This window comes from Podarcis pityusensis, assembly GCF_964106645.2.
Source record: "Podarcis pityusensis genome assembly, chromosome: 9".
Classification (NCBI taxonomy): Eukaryota; Metazoa; Chordata; class Lepidosauria; order Squamata; family Lacertidae; genus Podarcis; species Podarcis pityusensis.
This window is the reverse complement of record NC_138034.1, coordinates 3,721,919-3,727,775: the sequence shown is the minus strand read 5'-3', so window position 1 is coordinate 3,727,775 and position 5,857 is coordinate 3,721,919. Positions and strand designations below refer to the sequence as shown.

The 5,857-nt window shown below is 46.9% G+C and overlaps 1 long non-coding RNA gene across 2 annotated transcripts; it reads left to right on the top strand.

Moving 5' to 3' along the window:
• The first annotated feature begins 540 nt into the window (after positions 1 to 540).
• On the top strand, positions 541 to 1,969 carry LOC308485559. Of its 2 annotated transcripts, none has more exons than XR_013990612.1 (3): positions 541 to 683; positions 972 to 1,416; positions 1,589 to 1,969. It is a non-coding gene; the product is annotated as an uncharacterized lncRNA (long non-coding RNA). The 2 variants fall into 2 exon arrangements; XR_013990613.1 differs by having other exon boundaries at positions 972 to 1,423; positions 1,488 to 1,969.
• Positions 1,970 to 5,857: the final 3,888 nt, after the last annotated feature.

The following is a 5,857-nucleotide window of genomic DNA, read 5'->3' as shown; positions in this document are numbered from 1 at the left end:
CTATGTAGCCATCACCTGACACATCGCCGAGTTCATATAGCATCCACCTGGCTTCTTCCCCCAAATAATCTAGGAGCTATACTTTGGGTCATTGGGCTTGGTGCTTTTGTAACTGGATATGTAATGGTTTTTAGTCAAATACAATAAATGATTGATTGATTGATTGATTGGTGAAAAAGTGCTTTTTTCCTGAGATGCTAACTTTCTCTCTGCATGTGATCCCTTGAACAGCTTCCTGTTCAAAGATAAGGCTTGCTTTCTTTGCTCTGTTCATTTGTGCATTTGACTAGTGTTCTGTGGAGGAAAATGCAGCCCCTGGACTGTAAAATGTCCGCCTCCTGCCCCCTTGGGTTTCCGGTGTGGCCTTCAGAGATTTTGGCACAACTTGGGGTGTGTGTGTTTTGGCTGCTGAGCTGCTCCCACCATTGTGAGGACTGAGGTGATGGTGATGCCTCCCCAGCTGCTGCCATTGTCTGTGAGTTCACTGTGGTGTCACAAAAACATTTGGCAGCTGAGTGGGTATAACTGTGGGCCAAGGTACAAGCCTCAGCAGTTGCCCACCCCAGAGAGAAATGGGCAGCTCGGTGCCACTCAGCCCTGGTGGTCTCCTGCCCAGTGGTGGCAAGCTGACAAGCGGAAAGAGGCAATCGCCCGGTGCTGGGATGCTGTGGAGCAAGGAGAAGGCAAGTACAAAGTTTACTTGCTGGTGGGATCACTACTTGAAGGCGACTGATATTCAGCTCTGAAGCTGGCTGATGTCTGGCAATGGACCTGGCGAGGCTGCAGCTGGTGGATAGTTGTCGGAAGTGTTTGCATTCAGGCTAGTGGATGCCGTGAGGCTGCGCTGGCTGAGATTCATGCAAACTGGTTTGGAAGCCTTGTTTGTTAACAGGCAGCCAAACAGAGGAGGAGTCTGGGGGGACGCTGTCGGATGGGGACCATCCCACTCACTTGTTACCTTTGCCTTACAGGGATGTCCGAAGCCGGTGAGGTTTTCCCCAAGTCCAGCCTTCAAGGTCATGAAGAGAACTTCAGGACGTCCCTATTTGAATCGGAGAAATGAACGCGGAATACTGGCAGTGACAATGGACAAGGCCGTGGCCGTACCTGAGAGAAGGAGCTTTGAAGGGAGACTGCAGGCGGACATCTGCTGCATTGCAAGTGATGGGGCAGTGGGGATAGAGAAGAAAATGAGGGAGGAAACATTAAGCCACATTAGGCGCACCATCCATTGGAAGTGCAATGAAGACGCTTTGAACAGGAATGGCTTCCCCTCAGGGATTCTGGGAACTGTAGGTGGTTAAGGGGACAGAGAGTTGTTAGGCGGGTTAGAATTAGGGTTAGGGTTAGGGGTAGGAGTAGGGGTAGGGTTCCCTTCTTGGCAGGGAACTCTGGGAATTGTAGCTCTGGTTAAGGGTTAAGGGTTAGAGTTAGGGTTACCGTTAGGGTTAGGGTTCCTTCTTGCCAGGGAACTCTCGGAATTTTAGCTCGGGTTAGGATTAGCATTAGGGTTAGGGTTCCCTTCTTGCCAGGGAACTCTGGGCATTGTAGCTCTGGTTAAGGGTTAAGGGTTAAAGGTTAGGGTTAGGGTTAGGGTTAGAGTTAGGGTTAGCGTCAGGGGTAGGGGTAGGGGTAGGGGTAGGGTTCTCTTTTTGCCAGGGAACTTTGGGAATTGTAGCTCTGGGAGGGGAACAGGGGGTCTCCTAACAACTCTCTGCACCCTTTTCAAACTATAGCTCCCAGATTCTTTGGGGGAAGAAGCCATGAGTGTTTAAAGCGGCTTCATAGCGCTTTAAATGGTGTGGATGTGGCCCTCACCCCACTGCCCCTTATTACTGAGGAATCAAAAGGATTTCACCATTCAAATCTCTCGGAAACAGGAAACAGGAAGAAGAAAGACTTTGTATCTCATGCCATTTTGAAATGCCTTAACTTGAAATGCCAATAAAGGTATTTGTATTGCATTGTATGGTATTGTATTGTATAATGATTAACATGGGAAGTGGGATGGTAAAATGTTAATGAGGCGGACGCGATACTTCTGTCAACTGGCACGCCCCTTCTTGTGGGCCTGGAAGGAGGAATTTGCAGGCGGACAAGGGACTTTATAAGCTGTGTTTTTCCTGAAGAAGATGTGCCTGATCTTGGGTTACCCCACCTGCAAGTGTGTAGAATAAACAGGTTTCCTAATTCACCCATTTTGTGCAGATCACTTTATTTAAAAGGATCCAGAGACCTTAGTCTGACCAAACTGCGGGAGGCAGCGGAAGACAGAAGTGCCTGGCGTGCTCTGGCCCATGGGACAACAACAACTACAGAGACCTTAAGCCAAAGGAACCAGCTTATCTCTCACAAAGGGCAAAATAAAGAAATAATACAAATCTCTCAACTGCCAAAACAAACGGTCTTGCAGCACTGTAAAAACTAACAGAGTCTGGGAAAACTTTTTAAAATTGGGAGGGTCAGGGGGCCTTGGTGGGTGCTAAGGAGGGTTTCTGAGGATGCCATGGAGTCCACAAGCCACACAGGTCACAAGGGGGGGGCTCCTCAGTCATTTCTTTATTAACCAGTGCCCCCCCCCCGAGGCCTAGTTTCCCCAGCCCTGTATGTATGGCCTCCTATGATGTCACAAACAGACATGGCAGCTGAGGGGAAAGAGGCAGTTTCTTATTCTAGAATTTCAAACACAGGAGGGGGACATTTTTCAGTCCAGGGGCTGCATTTTCTTCCACAGAACACTAGTCAAATGCACAAATGAACAGAGCAATGAAAGCAAGCCTTATCTTTGCACAGGAAGCTGTTCAAGGAATGACATGCAGAGAGAAGGTTAGCATCTCAGGAAAAAAAAGCACCTTTTCACCAATAATCAATCAATCAATCAATCAATCATTTATTGTATTTGACTAAAAGTCATTACAAATCCAGTTACAAAAGCACAAAACCTAATTAAACCTAATAAGAAATAGGTTGTCCAACCCGCTGGAATGCAGGAAACTCAGCTGAAATTTAGGAAATATTTGTATTTCTGCATGTGTCTATAGTATCCATATTGCTATCAGGAATACTCGAAATGGGGGGTGGGTTTCAGCTGCACTCAACACCTCTTGGGGGGGGGAGGAGGGTATCTCTGACCAGCAGCTTCCCTGCCTGCTATCTCCCCCTCCATCATCACACTGTATGGTTACCATATTTTTTTCAAGGAATCCGGGGACACTTTATTTATTTATTTATTTATTTATTTTAATTTCATGCTTTATTATTTTAGGAAAGGGTTGTCCAGAGTTCTTGACCTTTTTTGTGGGGGGGGGGACACCCCAAAGTTGTCAGGCATGCACAAAGCAGGCGGAGAAGCCCATCTACAAACACACAAATGCAAAAAAAAGAAAAGGAAAAAAGAAAGAGGTTGGTGGGGGGAGGAGATCGAGTAAAAGCGCTCGCTGGTCTTGGGAAAACATGTATTAAAACACACACACAAACACAAGGCACTTCCCATAACTGGGAGACCACTGGAGGGCGACTGCAGTCTCTATGGAGATTTAACTGGCGGTGGTGGCGTCTTGTTACCAGAGGTGGACAAACAGCGAACTCGCACACAGCCCTTCTCACAAGAGAGGCTGCTGGTGCCAGAGGAGGTGCAGAGGGAGGGAAAGAGGCTCCGTCTCCTGAGAATGTTTCAACCCCACCCCCCACCCCGTGCCCTACTCCTGGTGGGAAGGCAGCGCGGCACTGCCGGGGACGAGGGCGCCTTCCTCACCCCTGTTAAACTCACCATCTCCGCAGTGGCCATTGGAGAGAGAGGAAGGAGAGAATGCAAAGGAGCCCACCCACCCGCCTGCCTTCCTGCCCCCCCCCGTTTTCCCCTCAGCGTTCGCTTTCGCACCTCTTTGTTCCCATGAGGAGAAGCCGTGGGGGCGCTTTGTCTTTCTCTCTCTCTCTTGCAACGCGGCACAGCTCTTTTCTATGCTTCTCCTCTTTTTCACCGCCTCAGCACCTCACTTGGCCCTCCTCCCACTCAGGCGCGCAGAGCCTGCAGCAGAAGAGCACCGCGGGCAGCTCTGCGCAAATTCGGGGCAAGCGTTAATTGAGGAAGCGAGCCAGAAAGAAGCTCTCTGGCTTGCGCCTTGGTTTAAATAGCCCCCCCGCCAGCGGATTGACTGGCTGGAACTTTGACGTGGCTGGGAACTCCGGTGCTGCTCGCTGCCATGGTGCCCGCCATGTTGTCTTGCCGGAAGTCCCCAGGCATAAATCCAGGGACATTAATTAAAATCCAGGGACATTCCGGGTACATATTTTGTCCGGGGACAGATTGGTGAATCTGGGGACGTCTGGTAACCCTAACCTATTCACATTACTGAGTAATATACACTGTATGCATGTGCCAGGGAAAGTTATCAAATGAAATACATAAACTGGGCCAGAGTGTTGAGTAACTTAGTGCGACAAGAAAAGAAAAGAAAAGAAAAGAAAAAACATTTGACTGAGAGGGATGAAATTGGGTGGCAACATTTCTTAAAGGGGCTTACTCTTGGCAGGTAGTAGCGGGCACCTTTTTATTTTTTATTCTGTCATTGTAAGATTTTATTGAAGCTTTTTCACAATACAATACAATACAATACAATACAATACAATACAATACAAAAAGAACTATTCTAAATGAAAAAAAAAATGCAAAGTCCTCTCTCAAGGGTAGATATTAACCTCTGACTCACCCAGAAAGGGCTGGACCCTCCTAGCTCTCACCTGGGAGCTTCCCTTTCTTCTCCCAGTCTTCTTCCACCCTGGGAGATCTTCCCCTCCCTGCCTCTCACACAGGGTTCTTCACCAACCATCCATCACCTTCATGTGTGTACAATCCCAATAGTGGCCCAGAGTAGAGGACACCAGAAATTTCTGATCTCTTTTAGTTGCTCATCCAATAATTGATGTAAGATGCCAACAGTCAATGGGGAGTCTAACAATTTATTTGCCTTCCTGAACGTTCTTGGTCTTATAAACAACTCAGTTGTCACCTTCAGATCTTCACAGTCTTCACCTTAAGAGCTTCAGTCTCCCTTTCTCCACCTTAAGATCTTCTCAGCATTCCTTATTGAAGCACACTCCTTTCCCACAGTTACACAGAAAAAATATTCTTTATGACAGCACTTTTGTTAAGGAAACAGAAAGTTAAAAGTAAAATAAAATGAAGATTTCTAACAGTTGGAGCACCCCTTAGAAATTTAAAAACTTTATTGGTTGCAAACAATTAAAACGTGCTTTTTGTTTTGCTTTCAGTTTTCTTACGGCAGAAGTTAGTTCAAACACCAGATGTAAATTTCAACGAGTAGATAGATACCCTCTTGCAATTTATAATAATCTCAAAGTAATTAGAGAAAGTGAGGGTTTGCCAACCTTATGCCCTGAGGGTTGTTATGTAGTGTATGCAGGTTCCTTTCTTTTTAGAAGGGTTTTTTGCTACTGCCAGTGCAATGGTGGAAGTGGATCTTCTCTTAGGCAGTTGGAAGGTGCCATTTTCTCTTTCTTAAAACGTTTTGATGAGATCATCATTCAAGGCATCCTGGTGTGTGCGTGTTTAGATACTGTAAGCTGTTATTTCCCCTGTGCAGAATGCACTGGAATGATGCTATGCTGGAGAATTTGAAAATGCAGCTGCCAGCTGCGGTGGCAAAAGCATTAATTGAAATGAAGAGACACTGCTGGCCACCAGTGGCAGGCTCCTGCCAAGACTCGTTAAATTATTTGCTGTCCCTGAAAAACAACAGAAAGCTTCCCATCATTTCCCACCTTCAAATGGGGCATCAAATTTGAGAGGTAGTTTTTGCTTAGTGCTCGCTGAGGTTTAAAGCAGTGCGCAAGCTTG